Source organism: Alligator mississippiensis, chromosome 6, assembly GCF_030867095.1.
Source record: "Alligator mississippiensis isolate rAllMis1 chromosome 6, rAllMis1, whole genome shotgun sequence".
NCBI classification, from domain to species: Eukaryota; Metazoa; Chordata; order Crocodylia; family Alligatoridae; genus Alligator; species Alligator mississippiensis.
In genome coordinates, this window is record NC_081829.1 from 89,153,793 (window position 1) to 89,181,238 (window position 27,446).

The following is a 27,446-nucleotide window of genomic DNA, read 5'->3' on the forward strand; positions in this document are numbered from 1 at the left end:
CCAGCCTTGACTTCCCTCCTTGAACAGCAGGCAGTCTCTGAGCTCTCTCTTCCTCCTCAGGGCTCCTGACTCCTCCTCATCCCTCTCACCTTGTGCCTTTCCCTCACTATCTCCCATGGGACAGTGAGGCACAGCATCGCACAGGGTGCTCAGGGTGAGGTTGGGTGGGGTGCACTCTCTGATGCGCAGTACGGTGGTGGGGGCAGCATCCAAGCAGGATGCATGCTGCAGCAGGGTGGTGGGTGTGAAGTACAATGGGGATGCAGACATAGGACATGCAGTCTCAGGGGCCCACAGAACCCATGACACCCACTGGTGCAGCCCCGGGGGCAGGCAGTCCCTAGCTACTTAGAAGTTGGACAGCTGTGATCTAGGAGGAGCCCTGTTAAAACCAATGGGACTAATTGCAAAGGTAAAATACTCCTTGGCATGAGAAAGGTGAGCAGAATCTGGTCCTGAATATTTTTATTATTATTTCAATGCTAAATACCTTCTGCATACTGGTGTTGCACTAGATCATGTGTGGTGCATGAAATGAAAAACATTGCTCTATGTCTGGGTTTCGCTCTCCGCTTGCTGCCTGCTCTCAGGGTATGTAAAAAAACCTTCATTGGTCAGGTCAGAGGCACGCTGGAATGGCTGCGATTCCCATACATATCTAATTCCAAAAGTACAGGTTTTGTTGTGGTTACTTCCTGCTTCTTTCTTTCTGCAGCTGGGTGGCTGAGCCACTGAAAAAGAGAACTGGTTTCCTTTCATGTGTTATTGATTCATGAACAAGAAAATAACTTTTCTCCTTGTGGATGAGGAAGTAGGTACATAAATATTTTTACTTGCTTTTTTATTTTTCTGAACAGGTTTGGCCCAACATCTCAACCACCCACCGTAGTTCATTCTTTCTCTTCACTCTTACATATGGTCCTGCTTTCCTCCATACCCTGCTCAACAATTACAATTGCATCTCTTTAGAGGCTGGTGTCAGGACTAGGTAAGTGAGGTACCTGCCTGCAGCCTAATTAACTGGATCATCCTAACTGGATGAACTAGCCAGGGCCAGCTGAGCCCTAGGCTGCAGGAGCAAGACTAAGTGAAGCTTCTGCCCTGCAGCCACAGTAACTGAGTCTAACCAGCATCAGTTGAGCCCTAGCCCCTTCCCGCTGATTGGTTTCAGGTCTGCTCTTGGGGAACTCCTTCGGCCCCTAAGCCTTGCTGCATGGTACTGGTCTCTAGTTCTCACGTACCTTTTCTCCCGATAATGCTTCTGACTCCTTCATTCCTGGTTAACCCTCTGGCTCAGCACTTGGATTTAGGTTTGACATTGGTTTGCTTCCTGACCTCTAATCCCTGGTTAGTCCCATCACTTGGTTTCAGACTGGGCTTCGGCCCCTGCTCCTCGGTTCGGAGCTAGGGTTGCTCCCAGCCCACAGTTCAGCCCTTCAACTCTGCTGGTGCCCACTCCTAGCTCCACACACTAGGCTTGACACCCTTGAAACTGTGACAGCCGGAAGCAAAAAAGGCTGTTGATCGTGCTGCGCTGAGGACCTGCAGCTCTTTACCAGAGTAGGTCTGAGATGTCCTGATAGACCTTATTTGTCAGGCAGTGCGCATCAGGAAGCCCATTTGATTTGGACTAAGTTATAACGTTCTCTAAGACTGTGTCAATGTCATTGAATCTTTTGACAGATGCCGGGTGGTTTCCCCAAGGAAACCTGCTTGTCTTGTTGCCAGTTCACCTGTCTGGCAGGCTGCCTCAGAGCCTGGAGGTTAGCAGCCCTGGCAGTTGGATCTACAGGGTTTGTTTAAGATATTGGATAGCAGCAGCAGGCAGGACACTTTTTTCCCCATCTTTTTTGGGCCAAGACCTTGTGATCTGTTCTTCAGACTAACCCACTTCATACCAGGAATAAAGCTGGGACCAGCTTCAGGACTGGGGGAGCACAGAAGAGAGTGATGGTCACCTGCCTTTCCTCCAGAGCCTGGAGTGGGACCTCCAATCCCTGAATCCCCCAGTTCTTTTGCTGCCAACAAAGATTGGTGACGGTCACCCACAGCTGTGCATCTTGTTATCTAGAGTGGGTTCACATAGAGGATGACCTCCTATTTAGGAAATCACTCCAAGAACTAGAATAAAAAGCTTGACGGTTGCAAAAATCAAGAAGTCAGAGGTTATAAACTATCAGAATTAAGGTTCCCTGTTGAGCCCCCTTATGCATATAATTTATATGATGATGTTAAGATTGGTTGTATTATGATTGGTTTATATGATGATGTTAAGATTGGTTGTATTGTGGTGTTTTTTTCTTCCACAGGTCACTTTTTCTTTTAATGCATGGCGTGTTATCATGGGTCATCACCTGCAAGGTTGGAACCTGTAAACTGGCCGCCTGGACCTCTGCCTCATGAGCCAACTGTAACTGTTAGCAATAGTAAGTGGTAGTTCTCTGTGGACCAACTCTAGATAACAATACTGCACAGTCTTTCCCTCTCCCTTCTCCCAGACTTTACCCAGCCTGTTGCAGTTTCCTCTACAATTCCCATGTTTTGTCCACAGATCCATGTCCCATCCCTATGTTCTTGTCCCCCCAGTCAATTGTCTCCTATCCCAGTTGCACTGCCCAAGCGCGCACAGTTTTTTTCTTCCCAGTTCTAATAGAAACATAACCTTGCCCTGTTTCTTCTCTCATGACTCTCCTGTTTTCCTTGCCCCACCAATCCTGAGTCCCTCGCTAGTGGTAATCCCCTTGCTTGAATCCGAGTCCCACTTTCTCTCCCTTCCCCAAAGCCCCAACCTTACCTCTCTCCTCTTTCCAATCTAGTCACTTCCCTGACTCATGTTGCCTTTGCATTCAAATCCAATCACTTCCTCCCTCATGCTGCCTGGGTGCTAATAGGGCAGGTGTCACTGCAATAACACAAGAGACCTGCTCCCTGCTCACAACTCTGGGTGCCCAGAACAGCTAGAAACAGAAGTTATAAAGAGTCCTTCTGAGCCCTCATGGCTCTGGGTGGTAGTTGCTCAGCTTTTCTGTGGGGATGTCACATGCACAGTCTGATTTCATGCTTGGAGCCTGAGCATGTTCATTGATAATAACATCTCTGAAGATCCCAGCTGTTGACTCCATCAAGTTGCTACTGAGCATTTGTGAACTGGCTGAACTCTTTGGTCTGAAATTTTCCCAGAAAGGTAGCCCTAGGCAGCCACCTGGGGTGGAAAATGCCAGCCTGAATTATTCAAAGTTAGTAAAGTTAAACCAACTGAAAATAGGATGGTATAATAGGCAATTTTTACCAATGGATGGTGCAGTAACACCACTTGCATGATATACAGCAGTCCATTGAACCCACTGGGGGAGTGGTAAGAAAATTATTTTAAATCCCCATGAACTTTGCCAAAATATAATAAAATATACAGCTTCCAATGAGGCAAAGATGTGGTCTTGTGGTAAAGGGCAAGGCACTGCCCTAAACTCCATTTGTCACTTTGTCTTAAGTTATGTTACCTCTTTCCGCCCCAGTTCCTGTCTGTATAATGGGGATAAGAATCCTTCCTTCCTCCCAGTGGTTATCTGTTTTGCCTAATTAAGTGCCAAGTCTTTTACAGCACATATGTTTGTCTCTAATATGTTTGGCAGGGCCTGATTTAGTGCGGGTCCACTAGGTTTTACTGGAATGCAAATAATTTGTGCAATGGGTCTATTTGTGCAATAATCTATGTGAGTGCAATGGGGTTTGTATTTTTAGTTAAGCCAGGAGAGTGCCACCATGTTATATAAAATATAGGGGTGGGGGTCACTGCCATGGTCCCCCCAATTCTTGAATAGATTGACTGTCTTCTGCATAGAAAGCAGGAGGGACAGGGAGGCAGATGCCTCCAACCCTAACCATGGAAAGGAAACAGTGGTTTTAAGTTGCCACACGCGGCCAATCTCCAAGGATCCCTGCAAATATAAAGATCCTAAGATTTTTGTCGGATGCGAGAGCCTCCAAGAAAAATGGACTCTGCCCTCTATGTTGGCTTACAGGTTCCCTACAATTTTCCCTGTGCTCCCTGGAGGTATATTCCCATAGAAGCTGTGCACATGCTCCTGAGACCTTCTGTTCCCCAGGAGAGGAAGCTGCTTGCATGACAACGTGATGAAATACTGTGTGTTAATTTGTCTGTACAGAAATAATGAAGGACAAGGTGACAGGCGTGCTACAGTGACTTCAGGAAAAGAGCTAACGATGTCTTGTAAACAACATTATTAAGCAAAACAATATTTCACCTTCTTCAAATTAGAAAGGATTTTTGTTTCTCTCTCAGAAAAAAAATCTGTGCGTTATCTGAAATGGATTGGTAGTGACCTCCAGTGGCTACAAAGCGTTACTGGGTGGCTCTGATATTTTCCATGTTTTTTTTACTCCAAATACAATGAGCCAGATGTATTAGCTGCTTGGAAAATCTAATCACAATGTTTTTTATGCTAATGCATTTACAAAGATTTTAACTTTTCTTTTGGAGCGAAAGCAAAGGACTAGGCAGAATCAAACAGTAAAAAATGCCCGAATCATTCTGCTGATCACCACTCCAGTAGCTGCCTTTCTGTGGACTCCAGACCTAGCACCTTAAAATATGTCCATTATTTTTGCATGACATTTGAGAGATCTTGTTTAGATACAATACTCTAAAACTTTCTATTTCAAAGGGACATTAAAGCAAAAGCAGTTAGGTAGGAAATCTAACTTTCCTTTCAAAGACTGTATCTTATAGTGTGCAAAGTACTGTGAGCTCCTTAGGTGGCCTCTGCCTACCTATTTAGTTTCTTATACTGCACCTGACACTTGAACAGAAATGCTATCTGTACTATTATTGTTATAAATTATATGAGGAGTGGCATATTGCTCAGGGCTTGAATCTGGAGAGAGCAGAGAATAGGACTACTAATCAAATGTATGTTTTTCAAGAGAAAGGTGCACCAAACATACATTTTTTCAAGTACAAACTTCAAGGAAAAGTTTTGTGGCATGGTTACAAAATACTGAGATAGGGCAGAGTTGAAAAATCCAATCCAGCTATAGAGTTTGAACCCATAACATCTGAATTGCTTGGACTCTGGTCAACCTATTTGTTACAACAGTGAGATTTGATATAATATCACACAGCAGGGTTGTTTTTTTTGGTTTGGGGTTTATTTTTTTTAGTGTATATACTTGTGCAAGGGCAGCTCTAGAGGGGATGCAGTGGCATGTACTGCACCACTGGAGCCTCCAGGGACTTTTTAAGGTTCCTAAAACAGGTGAAAATCCCCTCTCCCTTCCCTTTCCTGCTCAAGCTGGGGCTCAGTTGGGGGGTACAGACAATGGCAGCTAGGATGGATGGAGGTTGTCCTGCCATGCACCTGCTTGAGGACTGGACAGGGTAGGGGGAACTACTCCTCCACCGCTCTGTTGCTGCTGTCCCTTCCCCAGCTGAGCCCAGTCTAGCTGGTTCTGGAGCCTCCTTGCCCCCAAAGAGTGGAGAAAACAGCAGCAGGAGGTAGGGGAGTCTGGTGGGGGGAGGGGGGGAGAAGGGGCTGGGGAAGAGAAGGAGAAGGGGATTGCCTCTGAGCAAGAAGAGGAAGGTGTGGTGGGGACTTTCATATGCTTTAGAGGCTAGAGGTTCCTGCAGCAAGGTCAGCCCATGCTGCTGCAGGGGAAGAGGCTGGGAGAGGGGAATGCAGTTACCCCTACAGTTTGGGTTGCTGCCGCTGCATCTCCCTTTGGGAAATCCTGCGTCCACCCCTGTATTTGGGAATCCATTATAAAGGGCTCCTGTAGACGTGCAGCGGGGCTGCTCCAACGTGCTATAAATCCAGCAGATTAATCGAGTCTGCTGGAGCGCAGAAATTAATGAGCTCCAGCAACCTCTGCCATCATGTGTATCAATGCACCCCCGCCTCCCTGCCCCCCCACTGAAAAATGGCAATGGGGGGCTTTAAATTAAAACTCATTTAATGAGCTTTAGTTCAAAGTGCCATGCCGCCATTTTTCGGTGCAGGGTCACTGATACACGTGGTACTTCGGCACTTTTAATTAGCACAGCTCACTAATAAAAGTGCTCCCCCCTGCATCCTCCCGGAGCACATATATAAATGCCCAAAATGTGCAGAGTAGTCCTGCCTGGATCTAGCAATGCTAGTAAGCCCATGCTTAAATTGCATCATAAAAATCTGTTCAAAATTAAGCAAATGCATAAGTACTTTGTTGGATTGCTTGATTCTTGACAGGATCCAGGATCCTGAATCTTGGTTCTTCACGTAGCTTATTCACCCCAATAGGTGCCACCTAAATACATGCATGAAGAAACACTGCAAGTTTAAAGTGAGTCAGCTGAGTGTTATAATTTGGGAGGCCTGCAGAGAGCGCCTTTTCCCCCTCTTCAAGTTAAGAGATGTCTAGACTGATAAATATTTTTCTATGGCATATAAGAAAACAAAGCAGCATTAAACATTCACAAATATTCTTTATTTACTCGACACAAAAGAGGTTAACTTTTACATCTCTCTAAGAGGCAAAAGGTCTTTTCTACTAAAATTTTGGCTCTGCACCTCTATAAATGAATCTACAATAAAATACCAGTTCCCATTCTTTCCCTCGATTTAGGAAGTTGAATTTCCAGTCTTTTCTGTAATCCTCCTGTCATGCGGTGAATTGTGATCCCAGTTGACAGTACTGGTTCAACTTCATCTCAGCAGTGTTCTTGCAAGGGTTATTACACTAACATTTGTTCAAACAGTGCTTGGACAAGGCTGTCACTTTTAAGTATGTAAGTTTTGGACACTTGATAGAAACTTTCCAAAATTTTGAGGCTGATGGGATGTGGGGTTTTGTTTCAGGGCCACCTTTAATTTATACATTGAAAAGTACATGAGTAAAGACCCCTTTTACTGGCTAATGGTTTCATTTCTGGTGGTCGTGAAGTTTGTGGAGTTCATATATCACAAATGAAAAATGCTATTTGGAAGCACCTAAATCAGCTCTTTGAGGTACTGCTGGTATTTTATATAATATGGCAGCCTAATAGAAGACCTTGCATTTCATAGATTTCATAGATATTAGGGCTGGAAGGGACCTATTAGATCATTGAGTCTGCCCCCCTGCTCTGGGCAGGAAGGAGCGGTAGGGTCAAGTAACCCCAGCCAGGTGCTTCTCTAACCTCCTTTTAAACACCTCCAAGGTAGGGGAAAGCACCACCCCCCTTGGAAGTCCATTCCATATTTTGGCAGCCCTCACAGTAAAGAATTTTTTCCTGATGTCCAGTCTAAATCTGCTCTCCTTCAGTTTATGGCCGTTGTTTCTAGTAACCCCAAGGGACATCCTGCTTAACAGAGTATCCCCTATTCCCTGCTGACCCTCACATTGTCCACTTAGCAGCAACTAGTGTAATCTTGCAAGGACCATTGACATTTCCAGTATGTGCTAGCTTAGTTTGGTGATTTCAAGGGTGACTGTGTATTTAGTTAGTAACTGCTTACAGTGCTTAGTCCTCCTCTGGGATTAAAAGAAATCCTTAGGTTGCAAAGGGGACCCAGGTAGCAGCAGGTTCACATTACATGGTAGCACGAGGCAAGTGCACACATGTATACACAGCTAGGATTTTGATAACAATCCTGCAGTGAGTAATTTGCATATATTCCTTGAAGGTAGTGGGCCAGGATATCCTGTTTTGAGGTGTCTTCAGTCCCACTTGCAAGTCATCAGAAGAACCTCCAGAAAAGTAGACAATTGCCTCTCCCCTGCCCCCTTCCCCCCTTCCCAATATCTACTCTTGTAGGTAGGGAATTTGTGTGCTCTGCTTCTGCTGCCTATGGAGGGAAAAGCCTTGTTGCATTTAAGTTGTCATAAAGCACTGGACAGTATCTCCACTCTTCTACTCCTAGTCCCACTGTAAATTTTGGAAGAATAGTTTCTTATATCACATTCAGGGAAAAGCTTTATGAAGTAAATGGAGTTTGTTCATCCTTGCAAAAAAACATTGGAAATGAATGTCTCGTGCTTTCCCTTCCCTGCTTAGTGGCAGATGCTTCTTGGTAAGAAGTAAAGTGTATAAAACCGGTTGTGATGGAAACAACAGTATTTCAGTGAGGTTTAGCTCAGAGTAGGTTTCTGGAATAATGTTACTAGGTCACCGTGGGCGATATCCTGGACTTGTGAGGGAATGGACATCTTCCATTTACTATAATAGCGGGGGAGATTTCACCCCTTGTGATTGATATCTAAATGAGAGAATGAGGTTCAGGAAAGAAGTAGCTTTGTGTGACTTAAATGTGTACTACGTTTTTAAAGAGCTAATACCTTCTTGCATCTATTCTTTTAATCAGGAAAGCACTCACTGTCAGCCTCTAGGATTGAAGTCAAGATGTTCAGCAGGGCATCCTCAGTGGAGAGACTTGAGCTCAGGGGACTAGGGTAGGATACACAGGGTTACCATACATCCGGGTTTTCCCGGACATGTCCTCTTTTTGGATCCTCCGATTTCCATCTGGGTGGTTTTTTGAAATCTGAACAAATGTCTGAGCTTTTGCTCCACTCTGCTGGTGGATACAGGGAAGGGTGACTGGAAGCAGGGGCACCATGTGTCTCTGTGCACATGCACACACACACATGTGGCCGGCATGCAGCTAGGCAGGGGGGGTGAGAGCAGCCCTGGCAGCTGCAAGCAGGTAAGTCTATGGGGGGTGTGGGTTAGAGGGCCAGGGCTGGGGTACTGTTTGGGTTGGGGGGGGTGCCTGCTGGCAGTGGGGAACGGTGTCAAGGCTCAAAGGCTGTGGCAGGGCACAGGGGCAGGGGGAGGCACCTGTCCCTCCATCTGGGGAAGGGGACAGGGGAGCCGTTCAGGGGCAGCAGGGATCTACACAGCTGAACTCATGGCACCAGGGGCCGGTGCCCATGCTTGCAGGGGTGGTGTGGCCAGGAGACGTGGCCTTGGAGCGGGGAGCGGGATTGCATGGCTAGGTTACCTGGTGTGGTGCAGGAGCCCCAGTCTGGGGTGTAGGGTGCTACAGGCATCTCCTCCTCCTCCCTCCAGCCCCCACCAGGGCCAGACTCACTCTGTCACCACCCACAGAAGCCAGAGCCACTGCAGCTGCTGTCAGGACAGGGCAGCTGGAGCCCCCCTCTGGTAGGGCTGAGGGGAGCGGGGGGGCTGCGGGTTGGGAGTGAGGGGATGGAGAGTGAGAGAAGGCAGGAAGCTGTGGGCCAGGAGTGCGGGACACCGGCAGCACCAGGGATCTGCGAGTCAGGAGTGAGGGGCAGCAGCAGGGACAGAGGGCTGCAAATTGGGAGTGAGAGACATTGGTTGGGCTAGGAGTGAGGTGTTCTTTTTTTTGGAACTGGAAATATGGTAACCCTAAGGATACATGCATAACACACTCAGTTGTTTGAGGTAGCTTGTCTTGTCTAAACTTTTGCCATGCAGCCTAGATGATGTGTGCAGTTTGCACATGCTTAGTTTTTGGCAAAGCTTAGCAGTTGAGGCAATCCCAAATATTCCCAAAGTTATTGTCTCAGCTGCAGGTAGTGACCCATACTTTTAGTACAGCATAAAGTAATGGGCCCCCCAGTCTGATTGCAAACAGACCTCTTGCTCATTGCAGACAACCAACTGACATGCAAGAATACAGAAGCTCCTTAGAGTTCAGGGAAGTGAAGAGTTTGCTGATGAAAACTAAAAATGCCCTGCTAACTTCTCAAAAGGCACTCTTAGAAAACAAGTAGCACAGCTGTTTTGAATCATATTGGGCTGAGGAAACTACATTGTGCAGTGGGGAGTGTTATCTGGAGAATCAATCCATGGTCCAGTAATTGCCGCAACTATCAAACAATGTGGGTCATGCTTCTGTGGGGAGCACACTTGTTGCATCGGTATAACCCAGTGGTAGAAAACCGAACGGCTGAGACAAATTTTCTTGACATGCAAACGTAATCAAGTTTTATCGTGATGTAATTAGTTTAGTGTTTCTTCATCTCATGAAGAAAGAGACAACTAGAGGTTCTTACTGTCGGATACAATCACTGATAAGCAATTCAAGTCTGCTCCCAATACAATCAACAGGAGTTACCTACTGACATTAGTGAGAGCAGCACTACCCTGCCTGACCGCTTTGGACAATACAGGGTGCATTGCATTTCCTAAAGGGATTTCCTCTGTCCTTCACAGTTAACCCACAGCTATATTTTATGTATTTATTTATTTTTAACTAAGCTCTGGCCAAACTAAACTCTTAGCCAGATTTAGCCAGGCAGGGTTGTTTCATAGTATGGAATACTCCCTCCTTGTTTGTCTACATTCTGACTTGAAAACAATGGTCCATTGTTTTGGATAGATGGTATCAGGACTGGATCTGCTGCTTTTATTAGTCAAGCCCGACCCCTTTCTATACACTCGTGGCTCTTGGGTGAGAGAGTTGGATTCGTATCTGAGACCTTCATTGTACTTCCAAGACTGGGTGTTTGATAAAAGCATATACTCTTGTTGTAGTAGTTAGCCAGAGAGGTTATTAATGTGCCTGCAGTGTAGGACAGGAAGCCTGAAGGCTCTAGCTAAGCCAGTGTGTGGTTAAATATGTAAGCATTTAAGGAGCACCCTGGAATATATTTCAGGCTTACTAAATACCTAAAGTAAAATCGTAACAATCAATAAGAAACTTGTATTATGAGATGAGAGATGGGTCCTCCACACTTTCCTCTAGGAAAATACATCTTGTTAATAATGCTTATCTTTCTGGTTTTTGTCTTGTAATCAGTTTTAAGTGTGCTAGCATACTATATTTATTTGGGAAGGCCTGCCCAGACCTGCACTACTAGCAAATCTTATTAACTTGTGCCTTCAGCATGTTTATTGAATTTGCAAAATAAAGAACTGCATACAAGGAACACTCTCTCTCTCTCTCTCTCACACACACACACACACACACACACACACACACGCATATATATGTGTGTATGCTTTGTGTGTGTGTGTGTGTGTGTATATGTGTGCGTTAAATAAGAACCTATCCACTGTAAGAACCTATCAGAAAATCAGGTTTTGATTTAACATTCCTTGGATGAGATGGATGAAGCTGGCGACAGCAAAGATTTTCTTGGTGGGGGGAAAGGGGTATCCAAACAATACCAAGTAAAATTGGTAGAAACAATGCACTGAGAAAAGCAAAATCAAACAACGCTGGGAGATACCATATTTTTCTGATATACAACAGCACAATTTTGCAACAGTGCAGCTGCAGGATATTGGGGTATCTATTATACATGAAGAAATACAGTAATAACAGTTTTTCTCTTTGCCAAGAAAAGCTAAAGTAACACTGTAGTGCTATATGGGGCTGTGAACAACCCCACACCTCCATGAAGGCTGCTACTTAGTTACTGCAACCTACCTGTAGTTTCAAAGCAAGATCCCCCCTGCCTGCCCCTGCGTTCATTCTGCCTTTCAAAAGCAAGGTATCTCATTCAGGGTGATGTTGTATTCAAGAAAATATGGTAACTGTACTTCTTATTTTCCAATAAAAAGACTTGATCCTGCAAACACTTAACCTCAAGAAGATGCCTTTCTCCAATGAAGTACTTAATTATGGGAGTATTATCACTGAAGTGAATTGGCCTACTTTATGGTAACTGTTGAAGATAGAAGTATTTGCAGCAAGTGTTTGGGCCCTCTGTAAGAAATACAGTATTGGCAAGGGGCTTGTGTGTGTGCATCTTAGAGACACAACCGATAAGGCTTATACCCTGGGCCAAACCTGCTGCAGGGGGAGGATCCACGAAGAGCTGATGCAGAGTTTGGGGCTGGAAGCAATGGGGCTCAAGGCAGTCCCTCCCTGCTGCCAAGGCAGATGCTGCTGATGCAGACTGGGGGAGGTTTCAGTGCAGCCAGCAGCTAGGAAGTTAAGGGAGCAGGTGCTGAGTGAGAGACCCATGCACACCTCAACTGTAGATGCTGCTGAATTTTGCCATCAAGCATAAATTTGGCAGTGAAAATAATGGTGGCTCCTCTCTCAACCCCTGGGTGTTGCTTGCACCAACACTTCCTGCCCAATAGCATTCTTGTGCCCCCTCTAAGTCCATGCCCACTCATTCACTCCAAGTGACATTATTGGGGTGTGTATATGTATGTGTGTACAGGGGTGTAGACTGTAGCCATGCTGGTCTAAGGACATAGGCAGACAAGTTTCTTTGGGTACATCCAATATCTTTTATTAGACCAACTCAAATAGTTGGCAACATTCTTCTTAGCAAGCTTTTGGGCACGAACGCCCTAGCGTCAGACTGAGGAAGTGTGTAGACACTCTTCAATTCAATTCTGATAGGTTATTATAGGGGTTATGGTCCTGTTTCCCAATATTGGGGAACAAGAGAAAGGCTTTTTGTACTCTGTTCTTTATTTTGCCAATTCAAGATGCATAGTCTTCTATGGACAAATCTAGGATTTTAAAAAGGGGGGTGCAAATGGTGTAGGACATCATGACATATAACATGACAGGTATTCTTTTCTCCAGTTAGAGAGATACTAGGATCTTTACTGATATGCTAGGGCAGGGGTTTTCAACCTTTTTTAGTCTAAGTACTCCCAGTGGCCGGACGCTGAGCACGGAGGCAGGGATGGCCCGCTGGCAGGTTGCCTCCCAGAAGCAGGGCCAGGGTGGGGTGAGGGCAGCAGCGCCCCTCTATGGGACAGGGAAGTTCACCGAGCTAGTGTGTGGCTGCGGTGGCCACTGTGTACAAGTTTCCCTGCACCGCAGAGGGCGCCACTGCCCTCACCCTACCCCGGCCCTGCTCCTGGGAGGTAGCGGCGCTGTATCCCCACCCTCCCACATGTACCCGCTAGGACCAGTCCAAGTACTCCCAGGGGTACACATACCTCCGGTTGACAACCCCTGTGCTAGGGACCTAGCACTTGACTATTCAGTCTGAGATCAAAGCAAAAGCATAGAGCTTGACTGGAATGTTCACTACGTTTCTAGACAATAGATTAAGCTTAAAAAACACAAGAAACTAGGCCAAAATAATCAAAATATATTGTTTCATTTGTTCTGTAGTCATTTTTGGCAATATACATCTTGTACTCAAATTCATAAAACAAAATCTAGTTATCTTGAGTACCGTGACAGCGCCTCCACTACTTTACTGTCACGTGTAGAAATGACTGAGTTGATGTTACTACGGCTGAGAGAAAGTTTTTAGACAGAGTTAAAAATAGTCTGCAGGGCTGTGAAATAGAAAAGAGGCATTACCAGGAATGGCTAACAGATAGCAAAGTTGCAGAAGGAAAGGATAGTTTAAATTGTGGAACATCAAGACCATTAAAAAGGAGAGAGGACTTAACACCTATGGAATAAAAGAGATGCTATCAGGGGTAGATTATAATAAGCCATCAAGTCAATTGACTCCTACATCTGCTGCTACATCTTCACCCTCCCCCAGGCAGTTGATTTTAAAGTCTGGGTAGCCCAGGAATCAAGAGGGGGTGTGGTGGGTGCAACTGCATGACTGCACTCCCCCAAAATCCACCCCTCTAGTCTTCAATTGTGAAGTGAAGCTGGAAGCTAAGTGCTTATAATGGATAGCGAGTGGTTTTTATATCACTTATCAAAAAAGCATTTCTTTGTTCTAAATGAGGAACATCTTAAAACGTGGATGTGTGTATTGTCAGTAAAAAGAGCAGTAAGGAAATGAGAGAGATGAGTCACCAAACCACAGAGAAAGGAAATGTAGCGTGCAAGCAACCACAGCACCTTCCCCTGTTCTTAGCTAAAGGGACTACAGAACCAACAGAGAGGTTATATTCAGTGTAATTACTGTAAATTAGGAGTAAGGATAGATATCCTGCATAGCGTGACTGCATATGTCATCTCCATTGAGGTGTTTAGTACCTATGGCAATATTTTCCTTTGTTCATTATGTCTACATCAGTATGAGGAAGGGAAGGTCTATTATCTTTAGCTGACAGGTGAAGAAACTAAGGCAAAAAGACTAAAATACCTTTGGGGACCTGGGACTAAATGGTTCACACAGGGAAGCCTGGGAAGAATAAGAAATTGAAGCCAGGTCTTCTGAAGTCTCCGGTGAACACCCTTGCACTCCATTTCTTATGCATAAAGATCTGCTGAAGTACCCATTTTGTAGAAATTGGGGATCAGAATATGGTTTGTATAAAAGCCTTCATCAAAACACTGAACTTTGTGGAGGAACAATAGCTCTGCAGCTGAACCTTGTGCAGGAGGCTTATCTCTGCAGGTGATATTTGTAGACAACAGGACTCAAAGTACATGAAACCATGACTTGCCTGCAAGGAGTTTTTGTGTGGGTGGGCAGGGAGAGGCAATGATCCTGTGAAATGACTACTCAACACACCTGTCATTTCCTCCATCCCCTCAGTTTGGAACCATATTTCAAGATCAGCCACTACACTTAAAACCATCTCCCCTAAAAACCCTTGTTTTATTATCTGTTCAGCGTGACAGAAAGGAAAAACCATGCTGATGGCTGAAGTGGGGAGAATATTGTTTCCTGACTGGGAAAGAATTATTATTTTCAAACTGAGAGGGCATTACACGTAACTTGGCATATGCAGGGAGAAAAGTCCTTGACACTGTCCCTTTCACTGATCAGAAAGTAGCAAGCAAGCTCACATTACAGCATCAGATATGCTGCTGAGCAGCTGGTGTGGAGGTGGTATTCATGCCTACAAATCTCTAGAGGAAAATTAAGCACAGACAATTACCTTGATAAGCAACCTATGGCACACAGGGCTTTTTCTCACCTATAAGCAGCCTACCCAGCTGCTGTCATTTAGGGATGCTTTGCAACCTTGCTAACAGTATACTATACCATGTCATGCATTGCAACTGCTGATGGATGTCCTTTCTCTACACACTCCTAGGCTCTGATCAGTTATTGACACTGACTGTCTTTCTCAAGGGAATAACAGTAGGTTAACTGGGGATTTAGTTGCAAGGGGGTCCAAATCCAAAGGCAGCAGATCTTGATTAATAGCTCTGTGGTGATAGAAGGGAGATTTTCCTCCCATTCCTCATCCCCAAAGCAGTACAGTTGATTTACCGGCAGGGAAGAAGAGTAGAAAGAAAAGAAAGCCCCAGCTGGCTGGCAGGGGATAAGTTCACTCTGGTGTGAAAGTATCAGCCTATTCCAGTTAAGGGACTGTATCAGTGATTTTTTCAGTGAGACTGAGAACCTTTTAAGCATAATTGTGATGGAGAATGTGCGATGGGGATCAGAGATGTGAATCCTTCTTCCCACAGGCTGTTCTGTAACAAGTGTAGTTTTGTGTGTGTGCATGTACACTCTCTCCCTCTCCCTTTCATTTTGGCCTCTGCTCTGAAGTAGTTGGCTTGTTATGCAGCCAGCTACTTTGATCTGCCACACTATCTTATACTTTTTTTTTTTTTTTTGGAAAGGGCCTGTAGCTGAAACCTCCATTTCACCTGTGTGCTTTGTTCCAGCTGCCCTTTCCTCCTTCCATCTTGGCCCTTTAACTGTGAGGCTAAGTAAGGCATTCAGAAAGTCCAAGCCTGAACTGATTCAATCTGTGCAGGTTAGTCTAAACCACATAGACTGAACTGACTTGCAAGTGAATAGATATTCACTTTTGATTCGGGAAATGCAGGCTCGTGCCTGCAGTGGCTTAGGCTAGAAGCCGGGGGGCGCTAGAACGAGCCCTCCACTACAGGGAAGCTGTGCTGACAGGGGGCATAGCCAGGCCCTGGCAGGCTGAGTATGGCTGGTTTAAACCCCCCACCCTGGCCTGCAGGGACCTCAGCTGGGGTGTGCCTGGAGACAGAAGGGGGAAGCAGCCCCTGCCAGGCATTTCCCACCCCCATCCTCACCACTCCAGTGGTGGGGGGCCTGGCCAGCCCCAGCAGCAGTGTGAAATGAGCAGAGACAGGGGTTCAATTCCCCCTTCTGTCCCCTGTCCCACCAACAGGACCCAAGACGGGGTCTGCCTGACTGGGGTGGAGCCGCCCACGTCAGGGTCCAACCTCCCTCACTGGGGTGGAAGCCTGGCCAGATGCCAGCCCAGCATGACCCCCTGAGGAGAAGGGGTCAGGGAGGGGGTTTATTCCCCCCTCTCTCTCCTTTCCCCCTGGACTCCAGCCAGGGTCTGCCCAGCCAGCACAGAGCAGGCCTTGTCAGGCATTTCCCTCCCCTCACTGCTAGAGCGGCGGGAAATGTGGCCAGTGCTAGCAGTAGCCTCAAGGGAATGAGGGACAGAGGAGATTTAATTCCCCCCTCCCTGCCCTGTCCCACCAGTGCAGACCCCAGACCCCCTCCCCACCCCCTTCACCGCAGGGGGCCATGCTGGGCTGGCACCTGGCCACACGCCTGCCCCTGCAGCAGTGAGGAGGGGGAACTGTGACACAGGCTGATCTGCCTTAGCCAGGCAGACCCCAGCTCAGGTCCTGTCGGTGGGACAGGGGACAAGGCGGAAATTAAATCCCCCTCTCCATTCTCTTCATGCTGCTGCTGGGACTGGCCATGCCCCCTGCCACACAAGCAGCATGAAATGCCTGATGGGCTGCTGCGCCCCTGCCTGGCAGACCCTGCTGGGGTCCGTGCTGGTGGGACAGGAAAGGGAGGAGGCGTAAACCTCTTCCCTTCCCTCTTTGCCTTAGTGGAACTGGCATCTGGCCGCACCCCTGCCCCTCCTCCGGCTAGGGAGCAGAGTGGCGGGGCTAGCCCTCTTCCACAGGAACAGACGGCTCAGCCCAGCCTAGGGCTGCAGAGCATCCTGGGATGCTGGAGGACTCTGATTTAACTTAAACCAGGAGTGGGTCTGGGGCAGAAGTTCCATAAACCAGTTTGACCCAGGTCAGTTAAGTCTGATACTACATTCAAGCAGGTTTATCTCAAACCAGTTTTGGCCGTTTTGAAACTGGTTTATGTGCACTGAACTTCTGTTCTGTTACAGCATTAAACCAGTTTCTGATCACTGAGACCAGTTTATGTGTAACTTCTGTCCCTAACCTGAATGTTTATCTGTGGTTGTCTCTTCCTTTGATATTCTGCGTTACACTAAATTTCTGCTAAGAACAAATAAAGGGCTGTGTATATTTACAGTATTGCCAACTCTCATGATTTTTGGTGTTGTTCTTAAATTCTGTGCTTCAGGAATGTGAAAAACATAAATCTTTCTTTTATATATATATATATATATATATAAAAGAAGTATATATTTCTCCACACTCTGTCCCCTCCATCCCCACTGTCATGGATGAGCTCCACTGCCTCTAGGGAGCATGGCCAGGGGGGGTGCAAGGTCAGCAGCACGGACCTCGCCCCCCCCCCAACTCTGTCCCCTCTGTTCCTGCTGTCATGGCGGCACTCCACTGCACCGCCATCATCACCGCCACTGCCACTGCCACTTCCTGTCTGTAATGCTCTTGGAGAACTCTTATTGGTTCCTGAAAACCACACACACACACACACACACATATAATTCCTAAGTGAATTCCTTTATATATATATATATATATATATATATATATATATATATCTCTATATCTATATATCTATAGATATAGAGATAGATAGATATATATATCTATCTCTATATCTATAGATATATAGATATAGAGATAGAGATAGATAGATATATATATAAAGGAATTCACTTAGCTAAGTTTTTCCTATATATATATATATATATATATATAGGAAAAACTTAGCTCTTTGTTTTATATACATATAAAAGAAAGAGCTATGTTTTTCACATTCCCGAGGTGTAGACTTTAAGAACAATGCCAAAAATCATGAGAGTTGGCAATTCTGTATATATAAAGAGAATAATGGAGGGATACATTCTTGCATTTACAATGCCGTGTTTCCTCTAAAGTAGGTTATTTCTGCAAGGTACAAACAGTGTTGCCAGGCTATGTTTAAAGCTAATGAGACACAGATTAGCATCTCAGAAGTCAATTAACAGGACTGTTTTTTCATCTTCCCAGTGATTTGTATTATTTATGATTTGTGATTTATGTATTATTAATGAAATGAAAGACCTCTGTGTGTGGTGTATGCCTGTAGTGTAAAAAATGTTGGTCCTGTTAAGGCCCTAAACATTAATTTCCTAAAAGACACCACTGTGAATTCAAAGGGCTGTCTGTTCCTTCAGGAAAGTAATCAAACTGTAGTTGCAGTAGAAAACCTGGATATTTGTTTAACTAAACTCCACATGCTTCACCTGGCTGCATTTGATTTTCTGTCTGTTTTCCAGTGCTCTTTCCTTGCATATCCAAAGATGGGAAGAGTGATGGGGGGAGGGGAAACGGGGGCTGGAGAGGGTTGCTTTGTGATGATAGGATGGCCAGTTTCTGTGCTTGGATGTCTAGAAATCTCATGTAATGCTGCAGCAATACATTTGACTTTGGACTCTACAGTGGCTATTGTCAATAAGGGACTGAAACTGGTATATGAAATGCACTTTCCGTTTTCTCCATTCCATAGAACGATATTACTGACCTTCCTGCCCCCTTCAGGTGCACAGTTATTTCTGAACCCTCACATGAAAAGTCATTCCACTAATCAATTTGCAGTTCTTCAGGATCCTCAGTAAACTCTGCCCTGCCAATAGCTTTTCTGCTGTGACAGACCACTGCTGCTGCCTTGCAAATGAGCCTCCAGCTGGAGTCTGGGTGAATTTCCTCCTCATATCACATGCCCTGGTGCTGCCCCTTCCAACCTTTCATCTCTAAGCTTGGCTCCCTTCCCTGATCCAAACTCAGTCTGGTGCCCGTTCATTCTGCACCACCCAGATTGCTGAGCACTGTTGCTAGGGACAAAGGAGCCAACTTTAGCATGTGCCTGGCCCAGGTTGCTTGGATTCAGCAGCTGTTGCTACTGTTCCCAGTCCAGCCCTTTCCTTTGTCCTGCTACAGCTTTCAGATCCAGGACCTTTTCCAACTTTCCAGCCAGATCATGGCTACCTGTGCCTAGCCTGAAAGGGCTGCTCCGCTCTCATGCCCCCCTCCTTGCAATTATCGTTCCAGTTAAGTGACAGCAAGTCCTTCACAGCATTGTTCTTCCTTCTTTCCCAAGCAAAGCAAGGGGAATTTGGGGGGTCTGTGTTCCAGAATCAATGCTTGAGAACCACAGAATCAGCTAGAAAATATTGTACAGTCTGGATAAATGCCTTGGCATTAAGCAGTAAGTAATATAGCTTCCAAAAAAGAAAATAAATCTGCAGCATTTTTGTGTTAGATTGGAGCAAGGATTGTCTCTGTCCTGTACCTTTGGTGATGGCACAATAGCTTTATAGCAGTGGCTACAGCTCACAATTATTTCTATTGCAGTAGTGTTTAAAATATTGCATTCACTTTCTTTTATTTTAATATTAAGGGGGTCTTATTTAAAAATGTATTTCCCAAGTCATTTTAAGACTTTGGTAATATTACCCAAGGACTGCATGTAGAAGTGTGCGCTGATTATATTACACCTACATAGTGTTTTCTGACTCTCTGGGGCCAGTATAAATTTAAAATATCCCATTAATATTAAACATATACTATAAGTATACAGGACACAAAAAAGGTCATGCTAGAGTTTTAGGTGGCTCTTCCATTTTTTCTGGCTTTTTAAAATTGTAAATGTGCTGCATGAATAGTTTCCTGCATCAGTAGACTACTATTATTAAATACATTCTGTCCTTCTTGAACCAAAGACATTCCAGACCATGCATTTTGAGTGAGATATAAAAACACAAGGACTTTAGTTCATACATTTAGCAGCATGTGAGAACAGAGATCTTTTTTGAGATCACAGGATGCAATTTCAATATAAAGCATTTAAACAGCAACAAGAAATTATGTATTGACTAGGCTTGAGGCTGATCTTATCTGAGGCTCATTTCTCTTTAATAACCCAATCAATAGGGTTTTATAAAAAGCAGTGTATTTCCTGGTGTTCTAAACATAATTTTCTTTTCTTTTTTTTTAAGTGACAAGCAATAGGGCTGGTGAAAAATATTTGAAAATTCAAAATCTTGACAAAGAAATGAGAGAACTTCTGCTACAGTTTTTGGTTTTTTGTTGTTCTTGTTTTTTACTTTTGCCCATTCTCCCATGGGTATAATTAGGAGGTAGACTTATAATCCTAATATAAAACTTGGATTTCATTTCATTTTCTTGGCCTCACTTTATATTGACTATGAAGTAGCCTTATATGGACGACAAAGTCTGGCAAACATTTTCTAGGAAGCCATCTGGCCTAAAACAGATTATTAGGAGATTATATCAAACTGGAAGTATTTACTCAAGTTGTCAATTTTTCAGATCAAGAATTAAAAAAATATTTTTTTTAGTTGACACTGAGTTTCTTCAAAGTTCATTTTCTATATTTCCAGCAACTGCAGAGAAGAGGAGACACTTTTTTGGCAGGGTTTAAAAATACTTTGTAGTTTAGCAGTGGAAGGAAATTGTATTTTTAGAGAGATGCTGAGGATCCTGGACAGGTTTGTCACCTCTTTAACCTGTAGACAAAAATTTTGCCTCTGTCGTCAGTTCAGTATCCTACTATATTTGGAATAACTAGAGTTAGGAGCCAAGAAACAATGGAAAATGGAACAGAATAGAAACCACACACACACATACACACGTATTTTGCTGTCTGGTTTACTCAAGACATAGCAACATAGGTCCTTGTTGTCTTGGGTATTATTCCCTGTAATGGGGGATGAACGCTCAAAGTAGTATTTTGTGGATTGTTTTGGTTAACCACTGCTGGAGAATGCAGGGGACTGGATTTGATGGCCTTAAGGTTAGGGACAGAGGTTACACATAAACCAGTTGAAATGCTCAGAAACTGGTTGAAACCTGTAACAGAAAGGAAGAGCTGTAACAGAAGTGGGCTGGGCTATGCTGTCTGCTCCAGCAGAGAAGGGTTGTGGGGGAGGCAGGGACTACCCCCTCCCCTGCCCCTCCGCTGCCCGGCAAACCCTGGCGGGGGTCTGGGGCCAGGGAGAGGGGTTAAACCCACCTTCCCCCAAGTAGACATTCCCTACCCTGCTCAAACTTACTGCTGGCTCCCACTTTGGACTACAAATCCTAGAGGCACCTGGAAGCAGGAAGAGGAAGTGATGAGTAACCCTGGAGAGCCCTGCTGCTGTGATTCTGGACTGCAAATCCCAAAGACCTCGGGGGCAGCAGAAAGAGGTAGAAAACACATCTGATGTTGGCTATGTGCCAGAAAGTCATGTTCTAGCATCCCCCCAGCTTCTGGCCTGAGCCACTGCAGACATGTGGCTGCATTTCCTGAATCAAAGGTAAATGTATGTCCAGTTGCTTTTTAGTTTAATCTCTGCAGTTTAGACTAACCTGCAAAGACTGAATTAATTCAGCCTCAGGCTTTTTGACTGTCTGTACTTTAAGAGTCCCCTCCATATGTTCCTAAGTGTTAGATCCAGGTATAATCCTGTTAGAGCAGGCAATGCTATAGTCATCTGGTATTTTAAAGATTCTCTGACTGAAGAGAGACAGGAATGGTAGTGTTAGGTTTTTCTCAGGTGCAACTTGCTGTATTTACATAGAGGTCATTGGTGTATATGTCCCTTGACAGCAATAGAAGAAATTATTTAATAAGCAGAACAAGTAAATAGCAGGCAAAAAGATGTGTAATCATAGCCCTACAAAGTCACTGGCCAAACTTCTATTGACTTTAATTTGACCCAAGAATTCCTAAGATAATGGGAGAGTGTTGATGATTTCAATCAAAGCAGCTATATTTCTTGCTGGTTGGGGGGTTTCTAGTTAACCAAAAAGCCCATAATGTTCAAGATTTAAATATTTTGCTCAGAAAGAAACATTAGAAAATGGTGAGAAGCGAAAAAATGAAACCAAATGTTTATCTTTACAGATGCTAGGACTATGTTATGTGAAAGCTTTGACTATGCTAAAACTTGGGTTTCAGTTCACAGCATGTGAGAAGCCCCACTGAGATCCATTAAGCACATGCATAAACCTGCACAGGATTGGGGTGATAGATGGTTAGTCAAAATATATGGGTACAAAATACATATGCTGCTACTACTACTATGATGGGGAACTAACAGGAGACACGTTCAAACTATAATATGAAGCAAGCCAAGGATTAATTTTAAAGACTTCATCATCAGGATCTCTTCATGTTTTTTCTAGTTATCAGGTGCTGAAATTTAGATGCAAATTGAGTTAGAGTAGACAAAAAAAAATCTCACAAGACTCTCTTTCCCAAAGGAGATCTCATGGATCTTGACAAAAGGTCCCAGTGAATTCTCTATGTATAAAGTAGTTGATGACAAATGACAGAACTACACCAGTCACCTTGCTAGGCCCCAGGCCTCAGTCTTTAGTTATTAAAATTTAGATTAGAAAATGCTTTTAAAAGCAAACACAGCATAAGCAGAGGCCAGCATACCAGTCTTGTTCACAGATTACTTCAACTGCTCAAATAGAGAGAAATCCACCTAGAGCAGAGAATGTGAAATTGATTCTTTGCTCTACTTATACTGTGCTTGAGCACAGGGGTGAAATACAGGCTGGTTAGAGGCCCTCCACAGTACTCTAACCTCTTAGGCTAGGGACAGGCATTAGACATAAACTGGTTTAAGTGATCAGAAACTGGTTTAAACCTGTAACAGAAGAGATTTTCAGTTTGAAAATGTCTGAAACTGGTTTGAGATAAACCTGGTTGAATGTAGTATCAGACTCAACCGATTTGGCTCAGACTGGTTTATGAAATGTCTGTCCCAAACCCCTTGCTGGTTTAAGATAAACCAGACACCTGCAGCATCCTGGCATGCTCTCTGGGCTGGGCGGGGATCTCTGCTCCACAGCAGGGCTGGCCCCTCTCCTCTGCTCCCTGGCCAGAGCTCTGGCAGAGACTGCAGGCACAGCAGGGTCTGCCTGGCTTCCCTCTGCCCTACCTCTCCCTTGCTGCTTGCTGCTTAAGCAGGAAATCCCCCTCCCTCCCATCTTCCATAGCACAGACCCTAAGCAAGTGGTATGCTAGCTAATGCGGAGAGGTTCCTGTGTGTGTGTATCTCCAATTTTACTTGGACAGGTACACAAAACAGGGGCTCTTTGGAGCTAATCAACAGGTCAGCTGTTAAACTATTTAAGAGTTTGAACTGATGAAGAGAGGCTATTGTTTTGCTGATCAGGTGATAAACACTGTTATCAGTCCCTTGCTGACTTGCTTGCCTGTCAGTTTGCTGCAGACAGTATAAAGAAGCAGGGAGGGAGATTGAAAACCTCCATATCAATGACAGATGCATGCACTGCACACACACCCTTCCCACAGATCGCTAGCATGGGTCTGTAAATACTCCCCACCACACCCCTTGAGCATACAGTTGGGGAAAACCTGGGACTGTGCAGGTGGACCTTCCTAATCAGAGGTCATGCTGGGGCCTGGTCATGCCCCCCCTCCCCTCCCGCCCCTCAGCTGAGCACTGTGCAAGGGAAGGGAGGGTTGCTCTAGTGCCCCCCAGCTTCTAGCCTGAGCCACTGCAGGTGTGTGCCTGAATTTCCTCAGTTCAAAGAGAATGTTTGTCCAGTTACAAACCAGTTCAGCTTAGCAGGGTTAGACTAACCTGCAAAGATTGAATCAATTTAGGCTCAGGTTTTTTTAATGTCTATCCCTAGCCTTATTGGAAGAGAGGAGATTGGGGCCACTGTTTGATGCTGCCAGGTAAGGATGCTTTTGTATCCTGTGTTGTGTGAGTTGAACCTGCATAGTTCAGCATGATAAGGGACAATGTTGTGTAGAGAAGGGGCACATAACCCTCTCTGTGTCTCTGAAGGGATACAGCACCAAGGAAGCAGATACTAGAGAAGCAGGGTCTCTAGTTTCAGATTAACATATATGAGTTTAAATAGGGTTATCATACGTCCAGGTTTTCCCAGACATGTCCTCTTTTTTGGCCCCATGTGCTGCATTGAGGTGGGTTTTTAAAATAAGAGCAAATGTCTGGGTTTTTTGCATGTCCTTTGCTCTCTCGGGCTGGCTGCTTGGGGCTGGGAGCAGCAGATAAGGTGACTGGCTGTTGGGGGTCATGTGCTCCCCATGCATGCCCTGGTAACAAGACGCTGTGTGTATGCATACGTGTGTGCATACGCAGGCACTGCTTGGGCCACACGGCTGGGGTCAGGGGTCTATGGGTTGGGAGTGAGGGGCACTGGCAGGGCTGGGGGGGCAGGGGTCTGTGGGTTGGGAGTGTGGGGCACCAGCAGGGATGGCGGCAGGGGGCTGCAGGTTGGGAGTGGAGCTGTGTTTTGGGAGTGAGCAGGGGCTGGCAGGGAGTGAGCGGGTCTAGTAACCCTAGACTGTGCATGGGGCCTTATATAGACCCTCTTCACAAAAGCAAACTGCATCCTTGCAGTGTGAAATAACATTCAATAAGGGCCTTCTGGGGGAATAATTCAGGATTGCTTTTTATACCATTCCTTTGAACACTCTTCCTCAGTCAGAAACTGCTTTGGACTAATCCAGGAAGTGAGCCAGCTATAAAAAACACATCTGAGGTTGTGGAACATCTAAGACTTATTGATCATAGTGTAATTACACTTGAAATGTATTAGGGGAAGTAACTAAAACAATCTTGACTCTAGGAAAGCTGATTTGGGAGCATACAAAATGGCCTCAGGGAGGCTGATTGAAATTCTCTTCTGATGTAAGGTGAATCTCTTTCAAAGAAGAATGGGAAATACTTGGGGGAGAGATACCTGATTGAATTCTAAATGGACTAACTTGATAATAATGAAGCCAAATATAACACCTTGGCTGGCGCATAAATGAATACTATGAGTGCAAGGCAGACGAATATCTAAAGGAGCAAAAGAAATATATGCAGTTGCATATAAAAATATTCTGGACTTAAGTTATAATGACGAGCAGAAGCAAAAGTCAATCAGAAATGATAATGGAAACAAATAAAGGGTAAAGAAGCAGTGAATTAATTGCATTTTAAAAAATAAAAACTTTTACCCAAGAAAAGACATTTTAGAGGCATCTGGTTTCCTAACATAGTAAAGGTTAAATGATGTTCAGATAGTAGTAGAACATGACTGAAAACAAGATACATAAGCTTGACTAAGCATCTAGCATACTGAGTGCATATATTTTCCTAGGTAGTTATTCTACCAGTGTGGAGTAGGGTGAGAAAATATCAAGGAGGGATACATCCTCAACTGTCATAAATCTTAGATCTATTAAAGTCAATGTCCACTGTGGATCTAGGACAGTTTGTACTGACTGAGGATTTGCCAGTGATTATCCATCTAGCACAAATGCATTTGAAATCATGCAGGGATAAAGGTTGTAGCTGCATTGGTCTAAGATAGGGGTGGGCAAAATTCAGCCTGCGGGCTGTATGTGGCCCGCCAAGCCATTCTATCCAGCCCACAGGGCCCCTAAAAATGTAGAAAAGTGATATTTATCTGCCCCTCACTGCCTGTCATGTGGCCCTCGATGGCTTGCTAAAACTCAGTAAGTGGCCCTCTGCCCAAAATAATTGCCCGCCCCTGATCTAAGAAAACAAGCAGTCAGTGTGCTAGAGGCGATATCTTTATTAGACCAACTAGACAGTTGCAAAAAAAAGTTGCAAACCTAGACAGTTGCAAATAAAGAAAAAAAAATGTGCAACTGTTTAGTTGGTTTAATAAAAGATGCTACCTTTAGCACACTGACTGTTTGAAATAATGCAGTCACCGAATGCATTGGTCTACTTCAGGGTAGAGGACGTTTTAGCTCATGACTAAAAACTGCTGGAGGGATCTGGCAACACAAATGCCAGAGAAGGGTACGGATTGTCAGCAGCTCAGAATGTATGCTCTGGAGGGAAATTGCAGATCAGCGTATTCAGTTTCCCCGGCTGAGTCAAGCATAGATCTTCCTTGGCGTTACTACTATAGAACAACCCCTTGGCATACTGTACTAGCCTGAAGGGTGGGTTTATTTTTTAGTTTAGCCCTTACAGTTGCAGAATTTAAAAGAAGTCTGGGATTGCAAACTGGAAGATGTCCAAATAAAATGTATACAGTTACATGATATATTTTGATCACGCTGTTTATTATGGCAATCACTAGAACTAATAGAGAAAAGGTGACCACTACTTTCAGCCCCGCACAAACACAGTATAAGTAACAATTCGGAAATAATTATTGTTTTCTATATAGTTTCTCTTCCTTTTTTAATGGTTATAAATATTAATATGAACATTATTCTCCTGTTTTATTCAGCCCAGAGAGATCAGTAGTATCCCACCTTGTTCTGTCTTGGAGATGTGCCACATTAAAAAAAAAAAGTGGAGGGGTGATGGGGGGAGCATAGGAAAGACTCTGGGGAAGACATTCTTCCCTACAAATATTATAAAAGTGGCTGGTGATCTCAGTAAAATAATGAAGAAATTTGCCTTCAAAACTTCTTTCATTTCAAGAAGCACTTGCCTCATATGTAGTCAGAAGAAATTCAGTCTTACTTTTATTTCCTATCCTTTCTTAAGCTTGTGACGGTGACTTCCTCCCCCTTCCCCCCACCGCGACTATCCCATGACAGGCCAATTCTAACTCGTGCCTATCAACTGCCTTTGCTGTGTTGTGTTGTGTTTGCTGAAAAGCCTCTTAACATTCTGTCCTCCAGAAAGTACTCCAACCCAATGATGACTGAAAAACCTAAGCTTGCTCCCAGTGTTTGCCATTCTTCTGCTCACTGCATATGAAAAGTGGCTTCAATACATTTGTCTTCTACTGAATCCATTTGGACTGTGCTGTCCTAAACTATGCTTTCATTCACTTTTTGCCATTTTATCCGCTTCCTTTGTTCCAGTATCTTTCAGAACACTGACATTTAGATGTACAAGCCTGTGATTTCTTTTAATTTTTGTTTTGCACTCTATGTACTTTTTTTCTTAAACATGACTCATAAAAGGGGAAACAATAGGATGGATGTTATTTCTGCTATATAAAAGATGCCTGAAATTTCCTCCTCAAAATAATATAAACATTTTTTTCCTTTATTTTTTAGGTTTGGAAATCTCAGGTGTGTGTCTATAAGGCGTGACTTGCTGATTTTAGGTAGTCAAAGACACCTAAGTCTGAGCAGAGAGGATGTGAATTGCCACAGAAGCAGGATGGGTGCATTTTGTTCTGCAAAAGTGTGAGTGTTTCCACAAGGTGCAGGATGAGAGAACTGGGCCCACTGCTTTACACTTTTCCAAGGGTATCAGATGGCCAAAAAGGGTGAAACTATAGCCTGTTTTTGCTCTCTGATCAAGCTGTATCAGTCCCAAATGAGGAAAGAACTAAAACAGCTATTTAAAGCAAGAAATGGAGTTAAATATGAATTAGGCGCATGTTTAAGTGCTGTTCTGCATCTAGCCTGTTGACTCAAAGATGTTTACATTTTTGAGTGAAATAAAACAAAAAATTGGTTTAAAATGA

At 44.4% G+C, this 27,446-nt stretch overlaps 1 long non-coding RNA gene across 1 annotated transcript; it reads left to right on the forward strand.

The window, feature by feature from the left end:
* Positions 1–826: 826 nt before the first annotated feature.
* LOC132251219 (uncharacterized) lies at positions 827–27,446 on the forward strand. Its single transcript, XR_009463134.1, has 3 exons — positions 827–988; positions 2,310–2,426; positions 27,031–27,446. It is a non-coding gene; the product is annotated as an uncharacterized LOC132251219 (long non-coding RNA).